This window comes from Cibotium barometz, chromosome 14, assembly GCF_041138505.1.
Source record: "Cibotium barometz isolate CiBa-2024 chromosome 14, ASM4113850v1, whole genome shotgun sequence".
Lineage (NCBI taxonomy): Eukaryota > Viridiplantae > Streptophyta > Polypodiopsida > Cyatheales > Cibotiaceae > Cibotium > Cibotium barometz.
In genome coordinates this window covers 46902655-46926639 of record NC_141059.1, presented here as the reverse complement: position 1 = coordinate 46926639, position 23985 = coordinate 46902655, and the positions used below count along the sequence as shown (strand labels likewise).

The following is a 23985-nucleotide window of genomic DNA, read 5'->3' as shown; positions in this document are numbered from 1 at the left end:
GGTGACTATTCATTCCCTTATCAAGGTGACCACCACCACCAAAAAAAAAAAGTTTATGAATCTAAGGCTTGACATGGTGGATCATTCACTTCCTCATTGGGCCCACTCTTCTTCAATATCTTCTTTAATATTACCTTTGATCTTGAGACAAAGCTCAAAAAGTCTACATTGAGATAAGGCTCTCTCCACAACTCAACCAAATTTCAAGGGAGGTGCATAATATGGCATAAAGGTTCTTACCAAAGGAAGCTAAACATGTTTTTTTTTCACCATCTCTCTCGGGATGTTTCTTAGAAATGAGGACCTACAAACACGGCAAAGATAAAGGACAAAATAAGAATCCTATCTAAGATGGCTCAAAACGTCCCAAGGTGGGCCTACAAAGAAGAACCAAAAAGAATCCTATTTAGAGTGGCTTAAGGTATTTCTTTATCCCTTCCTCTAAAATTGATTAATTCCTAAGTGTATTTATGAATGAAAACTTTCAGTAGGGTAAATTCATGGCCTTCATCCTCTTCTTAACCACTTCAAAACTTGGATTCACACAATTTGTACCTCAAGAGTATTGATAGTGGAAAAAACCTAGTGTATCCTAAATAGCCAAATTTTCTTTAAGTTTTTCTCTAAACAAATGGCTAAAGAGGTATTTTTTGCTAAACAATGGACAATTAGAAACTATCTCATCCCTCTTTTCATTTGGAGTCCCAATTTTCATCTCGATACCCTTAGTAACTCATCTCTTCTTGTGTAAAAGTACCTAACCTCCCTTTCTTTTTTTACCCCTTCATTGAACTTCTTTGCAAGCCAATTGGTAAATTGCTTGGATTTTAAGATAACAATGGTATCATACCTAGAATCCATTTCTTCCTAAAAAAACATCCCTTCTCATGCTCCCCCTCTTGATCCTTGTTGCTGTCGATGAGCTCTGACTCTATGCCTATGCCAAAAAGTTCTGATTGTGTGGCACAGAGTCCATGTGCTTGCTATAGATGGAAATTTGAGGCAAGAAAATGATTGAAAAGTTATTCAAGAACTCAACATACAAAAAATAAGGTTTAAAGCCTGAACTCAGTAGCTCATTCCATCATCATGAAGGCTTAAGTGATTGTGTGTGTGTTTGCGCTCTCTCTATGGTATGATTTAATTACTTTGTTGGCCTCTAGAAAATGGATTAGAAAGGGGGCTTGTATTCCAATTGGTGAAGAAAAAGAGTCATGAAGCATTGTAGCAACCAAAGGCAGAAACTGTTCCCACTTACCTTAATGATCATTCAAATGCTAATTAATTGATTGTAGATTTTTATTTATAATTTTTGGAATTAAATTGTAAATTTCAAGGTCCTTGATGGACACTCGAAAAATGCGAAGATCTCTCTCTAAAACTATAGCTCTAGTCAAATCACAAATGGAATACCAATGTCAAATGAAAAACACATCCTTGGGAGAAAATGAACATGAAAAATTTACTAAACCTATCTACAATAATAGTCAAGCAAGAATCCATAGATGTGTCATTAGATCAACAGTGCATCCCTTTTTCGTATTCTAAGTAGTTTTTCTCAATTAGATTTAATTTGAGACTCATTAGGCAGTATGGAATTATGCTAATGGCATGGTTATTGGCATCCACGATGAAATGGGCCATTCACATCTTGTCTTCTAGTATTTACTCCTTTCTATAGATATCAATGAGAGTCACTAGAATGTCAAAGGTTTATCTATTTGGGTTTGATATGTAAATCCCAATAAAGAAATGTCCCTATGGAGCAACATACATCATATGATGTGGTTGGAATGTTCCAATGGAGCACCTCTTGTACTTTTGTGGGGTGCTTTGATACAGTGCACCTTGGTCACAAACAGCTAAGATTTATCATTAGTGACGATCTATAAGAGTTCTTGACTCTTTGTGCTTAATTTCAATCATGAATCTTAAAATTAACTTTGATCCTCTCTAGTCCTCAAAACGTTTTCATGTTCTTTGAGCTTAGTTTAGGACTCACCTTAGTTTAGAGGGAGAGAAGAGAAAACATAGTGCTTTGAAGCTAAGCATCTTATCAATTGCAATACAACATTGGAAGTGGAGACATACAAAAATCTTATAGCTAATACAAATAGATTTCTAAAGAGTCTCAAGCCATTAATCAAAGGAACAAGCGATCTCTCCTTGCTTGCAACATCACCAAACATGCAACTTCAAAAAATTGCCTCTTGCTCAAGCAATTGGTTTTCTATTCCCACTCTAATTGCCTCTTGCTCAAAAAATTGCCTCTTGCTCAAGCAATTGGTTTTCTATTCCCACTCTAATTAGATAGACCTAAGCTCCTCAAACAAAACCCACGTTGCAATTTAATGGGGGTGCAATGAGAAATATTCTTAGTGTGGTGGTGGCCAACAACATCAACTAGTGGTGGTGTTAAACATCATCAACATAGTAGAAATATTCCTAGTGTGGTGGTGGGCCCAACAACAACACAATAGGTATCAACTAGCACCACCTCTTACACAGTCTCCTACGTTGAGATTGGCGATGGCTACTCTACAAACTAGTGAGCAACTTTTTTCTTTCAAACTTGAAAACTGTTAAAATTGGAAACCCTAAGAATGTAAGGTTTATTTCTCGTCACTCGAAATATCCATAAGAGGTTGTTAACACGCAATAAAATTCTCTTTACTAACGAAGGCTGCCTCAACAACATCATCACCAAAAATCTTTATTAACAAATTACTTGAACTATTTGTGCTTCACAAAAAACAAAGATCTAGATGGATTTGTCAAGCCTCTCATTTTTGTGAGAAATGGATTTATCACTTTTCTTCATTACTCATGTACCCATCTAGGTTCCACTACAATTTTTGTGGGTGCTGGTCTACACAATGATTTGATGTGCAAAATGAAGGTTTCCTTACACATCCCTTATATGTGTAAAAAGGGTATAATGTAGTCTAGGAGTCAAGTATAGAATTAATTTAGGAAGCCCTAAAAATTGTAAAGTATCCAAGATGCCAACATCAAGAAGAAGTAACAAGGGCCTCCTTGTTCAGGAGGTCTTGCGTAAAAGGTAGTTGAGATATATGTGGTTGGTTGCATTAGAATCATGCATGTATAGCACAAGTTGTCTTTATTTTTCCTTGGAACCTCCTCTAATTTGCATTGAGGGAGAGTTCTAAAATTTTAAGTTAAGTTACAATGCCAAATTATAAGGGTTTAGAGTGGTTGAGGAAAATTATTGTTATAGTAGTGAATATAGTTGTATTTAAAGGGTGAGTGTAAATGTAAATGATGCAATGAGAATGATATCATGGGTGACAAGATCCTAATGCATGTACATGCAAGCCCCTCACTTTGTGTGTTAATTTAAATGCTTTGATCCTTGTTATGAGTTACTTTGCCGCTTCCCCACCATAACACAACTTGTTAGATGTTAGTTGATTCTCAAGGTTTTGTGTCCTTGTCTAATTAATAGTCTCGCATTGGCTCCAGCCACACTCTTGCTACAAAATTTGTGTGCTAGTCATAACAAAATCAATGATGATGGTGATAATGGCACATAGAGTATTTGTATCCCTTCTCCTCCATGCCAAAAGAAGAGCAAAAGTATTGTTTTGATTTGGATTTACAAGATCCAAGGTATCCTCCGACCTCTTATAAAACCTAATAATGGTCTCCCACAACTCATAAAAGGATAGAATTGACCTCAACTTGAACTTATATAGTGTGTAGTTAGTTCCTTGGGGCTACATTATATTTGTAGGTTGAGCCATTTCTCTAAATCTTCTACCATGGAGCCACTTGCAAACAAGCATGACTTAGAGCCTATCCTCTCATACATGTAAGGAAACATCATCTCTACATTCACACAAAGAGTAAGATATTCCATAAGACAAAGGACTTAAAGTAAGGGAGATCAAGAAAAGGACTTAAAGTAAGGGAGCCACTTGCAAACAAGCATGACTTAGAGCCTATCCTCTCATACATGTAAGGAAACATCATCTCTACATTCACACAAAGAGTAGGATATTCCATAAGACAAAGGACTTAAAGTAAGGGAGATCAAGAACAATATTGAAAAGTGATGGCACCCGTGCACTCCAACAAAGGAGCTTTAATGACAATCTATGGAGATGAAGGATGCCATGTAATAGCGAGGGTGCGCAATGTAGTGAAGATAGATATCAATATGATAAAGGATGCTACCAAATTATCTATATATAGTACCTAGTGTTAGTCACATTGTAGGTCAAGCAAGGTTGACCACCCTACGACTAATCCAAATGGACCAAACCAACCACATCATCCAACTTTGATAACTGTAGACACTAAGCAAGGGATTGTAAGTCATGTTATAGCTTCTAGACCCATGGTTAGAGGAGGAAAAAATTGTCCATATGTAGTACCCATGGTTAGAGGAGGAGGAAAAAATTGTCTATATATAGTACCCAAGATGGTCATATTGTAGGTTAGTCACCCTACTAATCCAAATGGACTAAACCAACCACATCATCCGACTAGGATAATATTAGACTAACAAAGAGACAATAGATCATGGTAAACCCACCCAAGATCTCATTTGGGAACCACCCATTTGGGCCCAACACTAGATGTTTTCTAGAATACCTATACCCTTGAGCATGATCTACCTAGCTCTCATTTATCCTAATTAATGTGGAGAAAAACATAAGTAAACTACCTAGCTCTCATTTATCCTAGCTCTCATTTATGCTAGCCACCTATGGCTAACCCAAGTGTGCAGTGAAGAAAGACAAATAATACAAAAGGACAAAATTAACCACATCACCCCACTAGGATAATATTAGACTAAGAAAGAGACCATAGGTCAAGGTATAACTTTTAGACCAACCCAATGTTGTCTGAATGCACCTTTTTGGGCCTTGTAACTTGAGGACTAGGTGTCCTTGATAAGACTTCTACCCTTGATTATGAAACACTCTCATGCATCCTAATTAGCTTAAAGCCAAATATACATAAGCTGTCTCCTAATGATCTAGCCACCTATGGCTAACCTAAGTGTCTATCATTTGGCCTTCTATGGCTAACATGAGTGGCTAACACAAAGTAGCTTCTCCTCATATGAGGGGCCTTACAAAATGGGGTAATGCTACCCAATGACAATATGGGTGGAGCATTGGTATTGATTGAATACATGGAAGGAGAAGGCAAGAGGCACAAGGTCTAGAAGTAGTGAAGCCATTAGATTCAGTTTTCCACGACACTGCAAAGGAAACCCCAACAAAAATCACTTGCCCACCTTCCACTACAGCCAAATCTAAAGTTCTCACACTTCCAATAAACAAATTTGATGCTGAGTCTCACGTGCCCAACAAGGGTTAGCCTGCTGCCCATCTTCCAGGGCGAAGACTCAAATTGATTTGATGCTAACTTGAGGTGTTACTTGAGGTGCCCCAAAAAGGAAGGTATACAGACAGAAACCAGGGTGCCCAAAATGTATGTACAAAAAGGAACTTAAGAGTGTAATTTTACAGGGGTTTGGAGAATTTCTACTGGTTCTTAAAAACAAGAAAGAGCCAACAGCCCACATACGCGTGCACTTCAAAAATGGGTGCCTGAAAATCCCCAAAAACCACTGAAGGTTCAAGATGCAATCTCCTTCAAAATATTGATAAAGAGATTATCTTCATGACAAAGGAATGGGTGCTGTGAATCCATTGCAAAGTGGTACACTCTCTTTCAAAACATTGATAAAAAGGTTTGACAAGGGAATGGGTGCTGTGAATCCATTGCAAAGTGGTACACTCTCTTTCAAAACATTGATAAAAAGGTTTATCTTCATGACAAGGGAATGTGTGCTGGGTGGGAGGCCATTGCAAAGTGGTAGACTCTCTTTCAAACCATAGATAGAAAAGTTAATCTTCATGACGAGGGAATGGTGTTGGAGCCCATTTGCACTCTCTTTCAAAACAATGATGAAGGGGCGATCTCCATGACAAGGGAATGGGTGCAGGAAGTGCACTGCAAAGTGGGTTGCGACAGTGTGACACATGACCCATCTTCCATCCATCAGGGGTAGCGAGGATAGGAGCTGACATGTTTCATGATACAGACAAGCTAGCATAAGTCAGAATTTGCAGACACATGGTAAATGGCCATTTGCTGATTCAGCTATGTTAGAGTGAACTAAGGGCTGGCTGACTTGTCACAATGGTGCAACCATTCTGACGCAGACAGTCTCTGTACCCTCTCCTGATGGCAAATTCTCGCTCCTTCGACCAGCTACCATGACTTCAGGGAAAGCACATTTCAAACACCGGGATAAATATGAGAAATGCATTAAATGACAGAAATGTAGATACAAAGTAGTGTACGTGCCCAGGCAAAACTTCCCTTTCCGTCTTCCCTTTCCATTTATCCAGCCAGATGGAAGATACAATCTTCACGTTCATCACCAACAGTTCGCTGTCATTGCTCAACTCAAGCCTACTTCAATGGAACAGACCAACTCTACAGTATACAGCTCATAAACGAACCAAAGGTCTGGTGGCATGTGAGAGTAAAAAGGAGCTCAGAAGACCAAGATGTAAACCATACTGAGCAAGACTACCAAACTAGTAGACAAGAAGGGAAACGGTTCAAAACCAGCATTTGATGTCGTTGCAGGTGCCTTTGCTTCAGAACTGGCAGATGTAGGCGATACAACTGTGACTACTGAGGGAGGTAATGCAGGCTCTGTAACAGCGAGCTCAGAAGCTGGTGGATCAGCTGGTGGAACATTACTTGGAGGCACAGTTTGTGTCATCAGATTCCCTGGTGTCACTAAAAACATTGAATATACATCCGCCGATGGGTTCAAGTTTCGACACTCATTGCCTGCAAGGTTTTGTGCAACACAGTTTTTAGCATGCAATACCGGACAACCATATATGTTATTAGAGACCCTTGAGGGTTGGGACATTACCCAAATAGGCTCTGGCTGTTGCAGGAAAATCCGTGATAATCCCATCAACTTCAATTGCTTGCACCATGGTGTTGAGCTCTAGCGTGGGGTCTCCTTCATAATCAAAGGGCAATGCAACAAACTCACTTCTCAAATAAGAGACATACACAGTCACATTCTGAGCTTTAAACTGCCCAATCACATTGGATGAGTTATCCAAAAAAAACAACTCATTTGCTGGCGTTATTAATCCTCTTGGTAAAGTTACACTTGATGCCAGTTGCTTGATTTGCTGCACAGTTTCCTTCGTTATAGAGACATTCTCTGACTTGACTTTGTACACTAGCGTATAGGATGTCAACTGTTGGAGACGCTTAAGCACGGCACTATCTTCTGACTGTATTAGTATTCGGGATGACTTTCCATAGCCAGCAGCATCAAGGGCAGAAATAACAGAGCCGATGACATCAAGATGTAGAGATGTTTCTATGAAGTATGCGTTCTGCATGATGGTAAAACATCAGGGTAGACTGTCAAGTGAAAAGATGAGGTGACATGAAAGAAAACCCTTCTAAAGATTTGTTCTGAAGACATAGTAGTAAAACAAATTACATTTGAAAGAACGTATGGTCCAAATCTGAGCCCACGCATGGCCCCACGACTCTCTCTCTCTTTCACACGCCCACACACAGACCGCAAAAAAATCTTACTTGGATGTTAATGAAAACTCCTGCCTTTGATGCATTCTGGGATGCCCAAGCCAGAAAATCGGACAACCTAAGGATGTCTTGTGTTCTGTCAAAAGCAGGGTTTCGAAGGACACCAAATTCGTGCTCAGGACTGTACATCACAGCTGCAATAACACACAATACATTCAAAAGTGCCATCAGATAAAGGATCATAGAGGACACCATACAACCCCGCATCAATTAACAAGATGACCCAACCAAAGCATCTCTTACCCACCTTTCAGATTTTTTATCTCACTCCAAGTCATGTTGATGGAGAATAAACCTTTGGACTCCTGAAACTGAGCAATGCTACTTAGCCGTGATGGAAAAAACTCGGAGTGACGTGAAACATCTGTGCTTAACAAGAGATCTGGAGATTCTCTACATATTGGTACACCATCTTTGGTCATCTGGATCGGACAATCGATGTAATCTGCCCCATCCTTGATAGCCCCCTCGTATGCAAGCTGTGTGCAGCCAGGGAAATTCCCGCTTGCTCCATTGTGGGAAACTATAACAGGTCCCACATCCTTGTTTTCTGAGAAGCACACAAACGTATTAACATCAAGTAATCCTGTTTAGATTAGCATCAAGAGAAGCTGCAGCATTGGTGCAGTATTCATACCTAGTTCTGATGATGCCACTTGAGAAAAGCTACTGTAACACCCTGCATTATTGGAGTAAAATATTAACATATAAGTTGAGAGAAATCAGTTTAGCATAAAATCCATTCATAGGAGTCTAGAAAATCAAAACACAAACCAAAGGCCTCTGAGGCTGTTATTGGGAAGTCAGTGATGACACCGTCCACTATGGGACCACTGCCAGAGACGAACTGTAGATACTCTTGTATGGGATCGAAACTGTAATTATACACAGGTAGAGGAGCATCATTAACAAAGCCTGAGGCATACACTTCTAAACCCGCTTTGTGTGCATCCTGCACTAGTGTTGTCGATGGCTCCAGATACAGACTCTCGTCATCAACTGGCCAGATGAAGCCCTTCGGAACAAGAATGCCCGATGCAAAGCCTGCAATAGCCACCAAATTCTTCAAAAGATCACCATACGTTGCATTCGTACTTGGCTCCACCCCTGCTGCTTCCAAAAACTCGAAAACTAGCTTTGTGAGAGGCTGCTTTTATGCTTTTTAGAAAGCTAACTTCCGGTGACGAGATATAATTAATGTGCACTGCTTCAATTGCTGAAAGCACAAACGGTGCCATGTCAAGTCCATGCTCCTTGAAAAAACCTGGGTACTGTGCAAGAACCAACAGAAAGGAGCATCAGAGGGACCAAAATATCTTACGATATGGGAATTCTCAAACTTCAAACAGATCATCATACCTGGACATTTAGCCACACCAAATATGGAACCTTTAGATCATTCCCGATGCTAAACACATTCTCTAGCTGCAGGATAGAATACATCCCATCATAAACACTCGTACGGGACTGGATAGACTGAGTGGCTGAAAAACAAAACAGAGGAGAAATTGGTTAGCCACAGGGAGCTACGAACCTGCATGTCCCACTATAAAGATGACAGTCCAGATTATTCTCCTAACCATAGTTGTCAAAATGTCCCAACAGAATGGAAATCGTAGCTGCACGCCCCAATATAAAGATGACAGTCCAGATTATTCTCCTAACCATAGTTGTCAAAATGTCCCAATAGAGTGGAATCCCCAAAGTTCTTTAAAACGGCAAAGAATGAAAATGAAAACGGATCCGCACGATGTCCATGTCATAGGGTTAGTTGTGTTCCATAGACAGGCTTACCTGCACAAGGAGGAGGACCTTGTGCAAGATTACAACTTACTTAAAGATGCATCATGCACCACAATGGCAATGACACAGCTGCACTTAGGATGGCACTCATAATCTTTCCATTTGACAACTAGGTAAGACATTATTTTCACAAGTGCAAGCTTAGTAATGCTTCCAATGTTGCTGTCAAAAGGGTTGGAAAAGGTTGGCTATGCAAACATCTCAGTGGAGTTGGCAACAGCTTCTCCCAGGTAAAAACGTGAGAACGGGGCGTGAGAACGGGGTTTGGACCTTGCCAAAGCCAAGTTTTTACAACTATGCTCCTAACTCATTAGGCACAAAACCCTTACAGGCTGTGCGATCACTTGAAAGAGCTCAAACTCTTACAAAAACACAATAGAGTCACAAATCCTCCTAGTGAACATGCCCTAGTGGATCTTTCATACTTAATAAGAGGCTTCCTAATTGAATGGCATTGGCATTCAGTTTAGTCGAAAGATGAAAATCCCCTTTTAATACTTCCCTAATTCTCACCACATTTAGCCATCTCACATTACAACTCCTCTCTCTCCACCATCACATTGGTTCTGGCCGAGGCGGGTATCGTCATTAGCTAATCACAACATATCTCACTCTACACAGAATCATCTGTTGAATGATCACATGTGCTGTCAGATGTTTTCATTTTACTTTTTCTTTTAGTTTTCCATGGCTCAATATATCCATGGTACCATTGTATTACTTTTGGTCTCATAGGCCCTTGGGGTCTTCCATAGACGTTAATATAACTCTCTCCTCTCTCTCTCTCTCTCTGTCTCTCTCTCTCTCTCTCACGCAAACGCAGACACCTAGGAGCAAAAGCTAGCTCAGACAGTGTACCTATCCTTCTACTACATGCTTTTGATCTCAGCAGAGGGGTTGCATAGACACCTTGATGCATTCAGGGCTTGTCTTGCGAGGGATCTTCCGTAAATCCTGCTAAAACCTAAATCATGCTCTTTAATACCTCACATCAAGTTGCAACTAGGTAGTCCTTATATAGAGGCAAGGCGGCTGAGCTAGTCACTTCATACGTATACATTACTGGCCTATCTTAAATCATGCGACCAGCTTCCCGAGCCCGTTTGGTGTGAGAGGCTATGCTACTTTGCCTTGTTTGCAGAGTCGGTGTGTGCTTCTAAGCTCACTTCAAAGAATCTAGTACCAAGGCACTGGCTCCTTGATACCCTCACGGGGCCTACTGTGATGTATGACACTTCTTTTTCGAAGAGGAGGATTAAAGGAACGATAGGCAGATTGCAAGTAATGATACTTTCACAGATGATCGAGAGTAAGCCATTGGTGCCACATGAAATTTTACTAACCTGATTTGGGTGTAACATGCAGCGGAACTATGCGTAATGAAGGATCCTGTCACACAGTCTCACACCGCCTTCTTTATCTTGAGTTTCGCGAGCCTTTAGCAATCCACTTTTATCACTTCAAACTTTAAGAGATGGGGGAGAGAGATATAGAACTGTACACCTTATTGGGTCCCAAATTACCCACTAAAGGGCCCCCTCCTATTGCTAGGAGTATTTGCTTGATTATCTTTGAAGAGAATGAATGGATTGACTTGGGACTGTAGATAAGCCAAACGCAAGACCTTGAAAGACCAAGAGTCAGGCCGAACTCTACACGGTTGTAGAAGCACCAATGATGACCGATCTCAAGCCTATGCACTCTTCCAATGGAATGTAGGAAGGCTGCAAATCTGATTGGGACTGTTCTAGGCTGTGTTTATGTGCTGAAAATGAATGAATGAATGTGCTTTACCTTCACCAATAGGGTTGTAGCAAAACGATGATATGTATGGATGCTTAAGAATTCTGTATGAAGGCTGAAAACGTAGGTATTTAAGCGCTTCCTTCCTTGACTGAATGCTAGCTGATTCGTTTGTTGATGTATGCTCTATATGCTCAAGCGATGAAGCTCCAAGAGACTGAAGACTGGAATCTTTATGAAATGATGAATGAATGATGTGAAGCAATGCTATTTATATGCACGTCGGTTGGCTGTGAAGATGGCCGACTAGCTAAATAAAGCTACACGACTTGATAAATGGAGGAATAATGGTAATAAATGCTGTAAAAAATGCTATAAAACATGGTAAAAATACTTGATGACATTATAAGGCTTCTTCAATGGTTTAGGCTGTCTACTGACTCTATATGCATGAATGATTCTCTCCAAGTGGGTTAAGAGACTTGACTAACTCACTCACTCACTAAGGTTGAGGAATGACCTACATAGCTCGTGTCCGACATATCCTGTACTCAGGATTACAATGGGGTCACGACGTATGACAAACATCAAATCCTAAAGGGTTCTACTGCTGTACAGTGTTGCACTAATGATGAGCCATCTTATCACCATGCACTATAGTACATAGTGCATGTGACATTCCCTCCTGCTTAGTGTGGCGGCAGGTTCATGGCTTCCAAGTAGTCCGCCAACAACTGGGGATACTCTTGAAAGAACTCTTCGTCTAGCAAAACTGCTTGGTGGGTACCTCGATCTCGGAACTTTGTATAGACCTGACGGAGTCTTCGACCAAAACCATGCTTCCAACGATGAAGAAGAATCTGCTCAGGCTCAATGACTTCTAATTCGTCTACCAAGTCTCGCTACTTAGCGACACGTTCGGCTTCCAAGTAGTCCGCCAACAACTCAGGATACTTTGAAAGAAATCTTCATCTAGCCATCTTGTCACCATGCACTATACTACATAGTGCATATGACATTCCCTCCTGCTTAGCTTGGCGGCAGGTTCATGGCTTCCAAGTAGTCCGCCAACAACTGGGGATACTCTTAAAAGAACTCTTCGTCTAGCAAAACTATTTGGTGGGTACCTCGATCTCGGAACTTCGTATAGACCTGACGGAGTCTTCGACCAAAACCATGCTTCCAACGATGAAGAAGAATCTGTTCAGGCTCAATGACTTCTAATTCGTCTACCAAGTCTCGCTGCTTAGCAACACGTTCGGCTTCCAAGTAGTCCACCAACAACTGGGGATACTCTTGAAAGAAATCTTCGTCTAGCCAAACTGCTTTGCAGGTACCTCGATCTCACTACTTCGTATAGAACTGACAGAGTCTTTGACCGGGACCATGCTTCCAACAATGCAGAAGGATCTACTCAGGCTCAACGACTTCTGATTGGTCTATCACGTCTAGTTGCTGTTCATCTAAAACATCAAAGTCTAACATATGGTTTTAGCGAAACATGGAAAACATCATGGATCGTCCAACTATTAGGCAACTTCAATTTCATGGCGACATCACTTAACTTTTTAACTATAGGAAAGGGTCCAAAACTACAGAAAGAAAGCTTGGGACAAAGTTTGCCCACCTTTTTCAATCTCTGTTTGGTGATATGCAAATAGACCTTATCCCCTTCCTTAAAGTGGACATCTCGTCTAGACTTATTTGCCTATCTGTGAACTGAATAATGGCCAAGCTCAAAATTGAGGGCCAAACTGTATTGAGTACCAAACTCTGCGGAATCGACATGCGGATTGGTCATGCTATCCTAGTCATTTCCAAAGATTTTGAGAATGGTAAACTCCTAAATGGTCTGGATGCGAGTGTTTCTCCTAACAACATCGGCCACTGGTGGAATAGCCGACTCCATCTCGTGTGCTAATCACTCCACTGGGCATTTGGCATCGTCGAGAGCCACTTAAGTGCTTGGTGGTCTGTGTTGACTGTGAAAACGCGTCCATAAGGAACAGGTTTCAAATGTTTGAGTATTGACTTCTGTTCTAGCTTGCCCTTGAAAGTCTTGGAAAGACAATAGGGAAAATTGTAGGAGGTTCTACCCTAAGGACCAAATCAATATGATGATCCTCATGAGGAGAGGGTGGAATACTGGGTAGGAGATTATCCTTAAGCAAAATGTCTAAAAATGAAAAAGGAGATCTGTCAACTGAGGGACTGAAGAAGAAGATGAGCCAATTGTTATCGATGAGATAGAAGCTGTCTGGGCATAACTCCTTCCACTTCCTTGAGGACAGCTCGTCGGGCCTGGAAATGAGAAATCATAGGAATGCCAAGAATGCTCCTATCCCCACAAATCATGACAAGCTCAGGAAAATCTTTAGAGATAATAAAAGTGTCATGCTCCCAATTGGGAATGGGTTCATAACGATGAAACCATTGGATTCCTAAGATCATGTCACACCCCAAAAGAGCAAAGACAATGAAATCTCGTTGAAATGAGACCCTTTGAACTTGAAAAGAAAACTGCTATGCCTCTAGAGAAATGTGGGTGCAGAGACGAGGTGTAAACCTATCCACTTCCAAATGATAGGGCACTAGAGTACAGCTCATGCTGGTAGCCAACTGGGGAGAGAGAGTGTCCTCAGAACTGCGCATGTCAAAAAGACTATGAATATGGCGGCCCTTGGGAGAGCCATAAGCTCGGATCAGGCTTTTCTGTGTGGTTGTAGCCTCACCCTCCTGCTTAGCATCAAGCACCACGGATGGCATGGGATAGGTAAGAGCTGAACCGTATTGGTGTGGTAGCATGCGGTTCTGGAGGAGCGGAAAATACTGCAGCAACTGTTGGCAGAAGGCTCTTTGGAGGCTTGCTTCGCTTGCCATTTTTGATAATCCTTCTTACCATGCCCAATGGTATGACAAAAAAAACATCTATTGTCTAACTGGTACTTCCTTTGCTCCACTAGAGGAAGATATCCTTCAATGATGCCTGCTTTAGCCTTTTCCTTGGGGGTTTTCTTAGGATTGGATTCCTTACCCGCTGAACTAGAGCTAGGACTGCTGGATTCATCTTAGTGTCCTTAGAAGACGAATTACCCTTCCCCAATTAGGGTTTGGTACTAGACTCTGGTTGTTTAGGCTTACCTTTGTTCATCCTCATTTCTTCATTTTGAGCAAGAGTCAAAGCTCGATCATATGTGCTGGGTTCAAAGTTACAAACTGTGAACCGGATGTTAGGATCTAATCCACAAATGAATTGATCCATCTTAGCCTGCTCAGATAACCCTAACTGTTGTGCTTAAGTGATAACCTTTCCCGAAAACTGAAGCACGGGTGACACTTGTGATATGGTCTGTATGGATACTAGACCAATGTTGCCACCAAGTGATTGCCTTCAAGTGGAGAGCTGCTACATGGACTTTGTCTTGAGGATCCGTTAGCTTTGCCAATAGAAAATGACGGTTGTTGATGTCATGGGATTCTGGGTGGTGGCACCTATGGGTGCGAAAACTTAGATACATCAGATGCAATGCCTCCCATTGGTGTCAAGTAACATGTCCAATGCCGGTCTTCTTCAAGCTTGCGTTGGGCTTCCTCATAGTCCCATCTATCTGCTTTTTCTTCCCGCCATCTGGCTTCATCCTCTCGTCTTTGTTGTTCCATCTAAAAGAAGAGGGTGACGAAGTCGGGGATAAGTGGAGGAGTGGGTTTTGTTGTTGTTGCCTCCAAGAGATGGAGATGCTCCATAAGAAGATGGTTCTGTGCTCAGAGTAGAGCCATCTTGTCACCATGCACAGAACCATCGAAGGAGAATAGACAGGTTTGTTGGAGAACAAGCCTTATCCAAGTCCAAAAGGGCTACATGTTTTTTTCCGAAAAAGATCCTTCAATTAGTTAAAGAGAAAACAGCCACAAAGGGCTAGTACAACCACGAAGGGCTAAATACAAACTCGCCTCATATAAGGGTGGGAAACAAGTGATCATAAGGGGAAGAGATGCTTCTCCTCCGATTGGCCACTCTATGAGGAGAAGGTTATCTCATACAGGGGGAGGGGGGGGGAGGGGAGAACAACAACACAAGTGGTCTGTAGTGCCAAATGGGGCCACCGCCTCTATGTGTGAAGAAAGGGCTAGGCCTCCAAAGTCTCAAGAAGGCTTCCCGCCGCGTCCGCATGCGGTCAGAACCTCCCTGCAGCTTCCCCCACTGAACGCGGAGGGTATGAATGATGTCGAGCCATATGCTCCTGATGGTCTAAGCCGGTGGAGTATGGGTACCCTCAATGGCCTCACTACATCTAGAACACAAATCTCCCAGCGTTTGAATGAGCCTGGACACCAAACACCTGCAAGTGGGAAGGTGACTGGTACTACTGCAATACGCAATTCCAAAGCAATGTCGCTGAAACTCTTGGGGGTGGCCGCACCTCGGGCAAGCTGTTGACTGGACTTCGACTGCCAGCCAAGTACCCACTGCCAGACTCCTGTGTGCGGTCAACTAGAGGAAGAGAGTGATCTTCCTCGGCCGAAAGCTGTCCCAAAGCCTGATAGGCCCTAAGTATGCCAATGTGCTGCTGTTGTCGGTGTGCCATCTATCTCCGACATCTGGATCCTGCGGCCGAGCCTCGCTGTATATGCAAAGCAACAGGCATCCAAAGTCTCCACCCGATCTGTGGGATCATGCCACGTCCACTCTCAGGGTCCCACTCCAACCGCGTGAGAGGTCGGGCACTCCCAAATCCATAACCGCCAAAATCTCTCCCTGGCCACCTTGGCCGGTGCTAGATCTATGTGCCATGCACGTGCCCGAAAACCAATCACCCTCACCCTCTGCAATCCTCCAAGGGGTTCTCTGATCTCTCTAATCTGCCATGTAATCCAATAGAAAAAGTGAGCAGACAACTGTCCTCATCTGCTCACTGATGATGAGCCCTCTTGTCACCATCCACTACAGTGCAGAGTGCATGTGACATTGGGAGAGAAGGATCGAAGGAGAATAGACAAGTTTGTTAGAGAACAAGCATTATCCAAGTCCAAAAGGATAAAGTTGTGTGAACAACCTCTAAGAGGTTGCTACATGTTTTTTCCCGGGAAAAAGATCCTTCAATTAGTTAAAGAGAAAACAGCCACAAAGGGCTAAGTACAACCACGAAGGGTTAAATACAAACTCGCCTCATATAACGGCGGGAAACAAGTGATCATAAGGGGGAGAGATGCTTCTCCTCTGGCTGGCCAGTCTATGAGAAGAAGCCTATCTCATACAAGGGGAGGGAGGGAAACAACCACAGGTGGAATAAATGGGGTCACCCGCTTCTATCTGTGAGGAAAGGGCCCGCCGCTTCCGCATGCAGTCAAAACCTCCCTACAGCTTCCCCCACTGACCACAGAGGGTATGAATGATGTTGAGCCATATGCTTCCTGATGGTCTCAGCCGACGGAGTGTGGGTACCCTCGATGGTCTCAGCCGGTGGAGTGTGGGTACCCTTGATGGTCTCGCTACATCTAGCATGATGCCAGATGTGCTAAACTGCTATGCTACTACGAATCTCCCAGCGCTGGAATGAGCCTTGACACCAAACACCTGCAGGTGGGACTGTGACTAGTAATACTGCAATACGATGGTGGGAGACCTTAAGGGCATGGCCTCTCCCATCCTCCTCATAAGTCCTAACAACTCTAGCCTCGGTGGCCCAAGCAACAACCCCAAGTGATAATCCGGGTCGATGCCCTGTCCATAGCAAAGACGTGGAGAATCCGCTGCCAAATTTGCTGAGGCTTTGAGCAATCCGAGACAATGTCATTAAGACTCCTGGGGGTGGCCGCACCTCAGGCAAGCTGTTAACCGCCCTCTGACTGTGCCAGCCCATGTACCCACTGCCAGACTCCTGTGTGCTGTCCACCAGAGGAAGAGAGTGATCTTCCTCGTCCGAAAGCTGTCCCAAAGCCTCTTGCAAAAATCTAAAAGGAAGCGTTGTGATAGGCCCTAAGACTGCCAGTTTGCTGCTGTTGCCAGTGTGCCATCTATCTCCGACATCTCGATCCTATGGCCGAGCCTTGCTGTATATGCAAAGAAAGGGGCATCCAGAGTCACTCCCAAATCCATAACCGCCAAAATCTCTCCTTGACCACCTTGCCCGATGCTGGATTTACGTACCATGCACGTGTCCCGAAAACCAATCACCCTCACCCTCTACAATCCTCCAAGGGGTGCTATGATCTCTCTAATCTGGCATGTAATCCAATAGAAAAAGTGAGCAGACAACTGTCCTCATCTGCTCCTTGATGATGAGCCATCTTGTCACCATACACTACAGTGCAAAGTGCATGTAACATTGGGAGAGGAGGATCGAAGGAGAATAGACAGGTTTGTTGGAGAACAAGCCTTATCCAAGTCCAAAAGCATAAAGTTGTGTGAACAGCCTCTAAGAGGGCTACATGTTTTTTTCCGAGAAAAAGATCCTTCAATTAGTTAAAGAGAAAACAGCCACAAAGGGCTAAGTACAACCACGAAGGACTAAATACAAACTCGCCTCATATAAGGGCGGGAAACAAGTGATCATAAGTGTTGGGGTAAAGGCATTATGTCCACCCTTATTGTGTGTACAAGCCCATAAGTTTTATAGTACATAGTACACTTAGTACTTTTAATGTACTAAGTGCACTATGTGTACTAGAGCAAATATACATGTGTGATAGGGGAGTCACACACTCATACTGTGAGTTGACTTATCCCCACATATGTTTCTCTCTCTCTTGGATGTGAAGACTGCTTTTCTTCACGGTGATCTCCATGAGGAGATATATATGCAACAGCCAGAGGGTTATGCAGTGAATGGAAAGGAGAAGCTTGTATGCAAGCTGAAAAAGAGTCTTTATGGACTCAAACAGGCACCAAGGGAATGGTATCATAAATTTGACACATTCATGAAATCCCAGGATTTCAGGAGGAGTGACATAGATCACTGCTTATACACCAAGAAAGCTTTGGATGGCTGTCTATTGATCCTCATCTTGTATGTTGATGATATGTTGATTGCCGGGAAATCTCGTAAAGAGATGGATGCCTTGAAGAAGAGGCTGCATCAGACCTTGATATGAAGGATTTGGGTGATGCAAATCACATTTTGGGTATGCGGATACTTCGGGACAAAAATTAGCATGTGTTGTATTTGTCTCAGAAGGAATACATTGGCAAAGTTTTGCAGAGGTTCAATATGGACAGGGGGAAGAAGACTAGTACTCCTTTGCCTCCATATGTGAAACTCAGTGCTATGGACAGCCCACAGTCAGCTAGTGGCAGGGCTGATATGGCCAAGATTCCGTATGCTTCAGCTTGTGGCAGTCTCATGTATGCCATGGTTGCTACCAGGCCGGACATTGCATTTGCAGTGGGAGTGGTTAGTAAATACATTAGTAGATACATGGCCAACCCTGGCAAGAAGCATTGGGAAGCAGTGAAAGGTGTCATGAGATACCTGAAGGGCACACAGGATATGTGCATTTGCTCTGGCAAACAGGATGCATTAGTGCATGGTTACACGGATTCGGATTATGCCGGTCATCCAGATAACCGGAAGTCTACTACCGGTTATGTGTTTACATTCACAGGAGGTGCTGTGTCATGGATATCCAAGATGCAGAAGTGCACTGCCTTATCTACTAGAGGCCGAGTATATTGCAGCCACAGAGGCTTGCAAGGAGGCGGTGCCCACGGTGCTGACCACTTTGCCCACTATGCTCAATTCAGCCTGCCTCTTGTGCAGCATGTGTTGAAATGTTGGGTCTGCGTGTGTGTGAGTGGCAAGATTTCACTCATAATGTGTGTGGGGCATTTGTGGGAGACGCGTGTTCTCCCAAGAAATTGTCGAGTAAAGTTTAATTTATTTTTTCTCCAATATGGTCCCTTCCAAAACGGTCCAATCAACTCTGTCATATGCTTTCTCAAGATCGAGAAGCAAAACAGCCCTGCCCTCCCCCTAAGTCTGGCTGTAGCTGTCACCTCCAAAAGATGATAATGTTATTCAGGATGTTGCGGTCCTGGATGAAGCCAGTGTGGGAAGCATGGATCAAATCTGGGAGGGAAGGCTGAAGGTGCAGGCTGATTGCCTTGGCCAGGATCTTGTATGCTGTCCCAGAGGGTGATGGGTCTCCACTGTTAGATCTCCACGCGGTCACCACCCTCCTTCACAATAAGGCATATCAGGCCCTTGGATATGCGCTCGGGGAGTAAGCATGTCTGCATAACCTCATTGAAAGCAGCCCAAAAGCCTGCTCCCATGAGGTCCCAATGGCGGAGGAAGAGGGATGGCACCAGGCAGACTCTCTCTCCTGGGCACTTCCTGCACGGAAAGGCCTCCAATGCGGCTGCTAGCTCATGTCAGAGAATGGAGAATCCAAGTGTGGAGAATCCAAGTGTGTCCACAGGTGCACAGAGACACAAAGATGAACACGACATCAAACTCATTGATGAGCCACCTCTCTCTCAGGGGAGTCTGGGTCAGCAGTGAGCACGGAACTGTAAAAGGTTGAGGCCACCTCTTGGACCTGCTGAGGTGAGGCTCCGATGCAATAGAGGCAAGTGCTCAAATCCCCTCACTGAAAGAGGGGTCCTGGGTCAGCAGTGAACCACTGTAAAAGGTTGAGGCTTTCCTCGGACCTACTGAGACTCTGATGCAATAGATCTGCCGGGCCGATGAATAGCCCGAATCCCCTCTTGCCAAAAGTGGGGGTCCAGAGCCTCCATCTGGGAGTGAACCCAGCAATGTCTTGTCCCCCACCTGGGTCCATAAAGAAGCCCATGTGTGGTATCCATACTCAATCTGCTGCTCCTCCAGGCTCTCCAGTGAGGTGCAGGCTGCCTCCATCTTGGCGTGAACCCAAGGACTCGTTCCAGAAAGAAGCGTATCCATACTCAATCTGCTGCTCCTCCAGGCTCTCCAGTGAGGTGCAGGCTGCCTCCATCTCGGCGTGAACCCAAGGACTCTCTGGGGTCTGCTCCTGAAGTCGCTGCAGAGAGGCCAAGTTGCAGTCCCAAGTGTCAAATGAAGAAAACGCGGCACTCTTGAGGAAGCCTCTGCTCCCAGAAGAAAACACAGTACCTTCTATGCTGAAATCTACAAAAAACGCAACAAACTGTCTCTGCTCCAAAATAGAAAACGCAGCTTTCTTCTGCTCACAAGTCAACATTTTTCTCTAATACCATGAAAGAAAGTGCAGCAAATATAAAACACAGATGTAGGCCCAAGTACAAGGCCTATAAATGCTAGAAACTGATGTTTATTGCTGAAATCTGAGCACGAGGGAAGCCCATAGGTGCTGTACAATGGTGAGAAGCAGTAGCAGCTGCTAATGACCTCAACTGAATGCTAAAAAATGAGATGAACTAAGGGAAAGGGAGCCAACCCTTATATACTACCTCAGGATGCTGGTCGGCCAACTATAGCAAGCCGACAGCATGGCCGTAGCAAAAAATGCTACATAAAATGCCCAAAAATACCAAAAAATGGTAGAAAAATACTGAATAATCTCCGCTAAGATATGCTAATGCAAGGCCTCATAAATGGCCAATACAAGCATGAAAAAGGTGATGTAGACCCCCTGGAGATGATATAATCCAACAGTTCCAAGTAAGGGGACGCCCGCCCGTGAAATGTGCCTGTGAAACTGTCTGCTGCTGACATGGTTATGTGGCATGTGACAGGTGGTAAGTATTGGTCATAAACCTAGCCTCAAGAATTAGCAGTAATTTATAAGTGAGTGTGTACATACTTCATTAAGTTTTGGGCGACCAACACTCACTTATAAGTTATGACCAGGACTTGTGTTCGCGAACATTGATGTTCGAAGGTGGATAAGTTATGACCAACCCTATGTTCGCACACACTGATGTCCCAAGGTGAACAAAACCCAATCCCCATCACCCAGACCTTATCCACTTTCTACAAAGGGAGCAACCAACCATGTGTCCGTTCTAGCTTGCACCACAAGACACTTGTCATCTCCACTTGACACCTAGAGTGGACAACTCACCATCTCTCTTCCCTCTCTCTCTCTAGAAGTAGATGCCCCCTTCATGAGGCCTCTTTGGCTGTATTTTCTGCACTTTCTCCTTCCCAACTCCATATCCAAGCTTGCTAGTGAGTTTTCCAAGCTTCCAAGAGTGTTTCCAGAAAATGTTCACTCTCCCACACACTCCCAATGACTAAAATTCAGCAAAACAGCTCTTATTTTTGCTGTAATTTCTGGTCTTTTGCTGAAAACCCTAATTTCAACCTTCCTTTCTCTAATTGAACCATAGGGGAAGCTTTCCCTTCATCCTCTTGAAGACTTTTGTCCCAAAGGATCGCGACAAATCGAAGATTTCAACACTCCAAATGTTTCCATCGCGAAGACTTCCATTATCGTCAACTTTACTTGCAATTGGTAAGCAAGTAGCAAGAGGAGGAACCAGATTCCATGATCACATACCTTGTGTAGTGTTCTCTTGTCCTACGTGCTCTCTTACAGATTATTGCTAACATGTGTTGGTGAAACAAAAGAGAGCAGATGGTAGGGAATATGGGCACTTGAGAGGGTAGCGTGAGTTGCAAGTTTATATCGACAACCACATTGTTTGCAATACTATATTCATATACATTGGTATGGAAATCTGGTCAGAAATGCCCATGACACTATATACTTGATTCTCCCAAGTTCAAGATACTTTATTTGAGGGAGGGGCCGACCGTTCCGGCTCATTGTGTGTCTCTTGTCAATTCAGCAAATTACTTTTTGTATTGAGTATGTTGTCCATGAAATCTTGGTGTATTTAAGTGTATTGATTAGCATTGTGTTCAACCAAGTTACACTGGTATCAGAGCATACGGTTCTCTTTCACTTCTATCATGAAAGAGGATCACTGCGAACACTAGCTATCTCTACACTTAGAACACTAGCTATCTCTACACTTAGAACACTAAGGACAACCATACAGTGAATGTTGGAGAAGCTAACACAAGAGGCGGGGACAATGAAATGCATGCTTCCAATGCTTTACAAGATGAACAAACTCATGTGGTGTACATTAGGAAACAGGAACATGTGGGATAGCCATCTCGCGGCAAATAGAAAATGTAAGCAGAAGAGTCCATGGCCAAGACTAAACTTACTCGTATGCAGGCTCTTCTTTATGCACAACGAGAAGAATTGAAGCTCTACCACTATGAGAATCCATTGGTACATGATCGTTTGAAGGCCAAGAAAGCTGAATCTTATATGGATTATGCAATGGCAATGATTTCTCAAGAGTTGCACATGCAACCGAGTGATGCAACATGTGCATACTTGGCTCGTACCGAGGATGCCTATGCAAAAAAGGCAACCATCCCACATGCCTTGGTATCCCAACAAGTGCCCGAGCAACAACTTTATGTCTAAGAGGATGAATCCTCATGCTATTAGAGAGGAACTATTGGCAACTTCACACCATGCAAGAGTACCCTATGTAGCCCGTGAAGGATACAATGTTTATGGCAATGGTCAAAATGTATGTCAAATGCCATTGCCGGCGGCTGAAAATGTGCATGCACAACACATGCAACATGGGCTGCAATTTTCTGTTGGTGCACGTATTCCGCGTATCTCTCATGCCACTCATGCCTTCGAGTATGCTCGTGAGGGAGAAGCTATGGGTGAAAATGCATAAATGTGTGTTGAGGGGCCAGCCATGTTTCATGCTTACAGGGCACATGTACCTATGCCTAATGCATCACCTTTTATTCCTAAAATGATGCCAACCACAAGGACTGTCTGAAAGATGCAGGGGAGAAGAGAGCTTGAGCTCTTGCAAGCACACACACTCACAAAACCCTAAAAGAGAACACCAGGTGAGAGGCTGAAAATCTTCTTCTTCTTCTTCACACAACACTCAACACACCATATACAAAGATAAGAGTACACACTATGAAAAGGTACTCAACCAAATACATACTAGGGTTCTCTATAGTGTGAACCCAACTAAGAGTACACACTATGAAAAGGTACTCAACCAAAGCAAGAGTACAATAATTGTTTTGCTCTGCTGATGAGTTACCAAATGAGTTGCCACCCATACGATTGGAAGATCATCGCATTGATCTTGTGCCGGGTAGCTCACCACCTAATAGGCCAGCCGTGTAAGTGCATCCCAAAAAGAGATCATGATGCAGGTAAATGAGATTCTTAAGAAGGGTTTGGTTCAGCCAAGCTCTTCTCCATATTGTTCACCCGTGGATCTTTTCATATGTGTGGATTATGGAGCTTTGAAAAAAGCTCACCATCAAGAATCGGTTTTCAATTCCACGCATGGACGACATCCTTGACAAGTTGGATGGATCGGCGGCATGCTTTAGCCAAATTGATCTCAAGAGTGGGTATGTGTACATACTTCATTAAGTTTTGGGCAACCAAAACTCACTTATAAGTTATAACCAACCGTGTTCACACACACTATGTCCCAAGGTGGATAAAACCCAATGCCCAATTCCTTTCTAGGAGCCAATGTAACCAATCCTTCTTTCCATGAAGCTAGATCTCAAAGTAAGGCATCCACTTCTACCCATGTTGATATTGGAATGTTGTGGGCTGATGTACTTTAGGGTGGAATGCAAAAATTACAGATCATTATTGGCTAATATTGACATGACTTTCACCCGATGAACATGCATGCACTAATAAAATGCATGACATATAATGTACATGGGTTAAATAATCCGAGAACTTGGAGGCTACTTTGGAACTATGTATATAGGATGAAACCCGATATAGTGTGTTTAAAGGAACATAATCAGCATGCTC

The 23985-nt window shown here is 43.2% G+C and overlaps 1 pseudogene across 1 annotated transcript; it reads right to left on the bottom strand.

The window, feature by feature from the left end:
- Positions 1–6287: 6287 nt before the first annotated feature.
- On the bottom strand, positions 6288–9512 carry LOC147632102 (glycerophosphodiester phosphodiesterase GDPDL7-like; annotated as a pseudogene). The gene is made up of 8 exons (XR_015267419.1): positions 9213–9512; positions 8992–9116; positions 8407–8903; positions 8270–8311; positions 7880–8182; positions 7624–7766; positions 6935–7415; positions 6288–6846 (listed from the first exon to the last, which is right to left on the bottom strand). The product of XR_015267419.1 is annotated as a glycerophosphodiester phosphodiesterase GDPDL7-like (transcript).
- Between the last annotated feature and the right edge of the window lie 14473 nt (positions 9513–23985).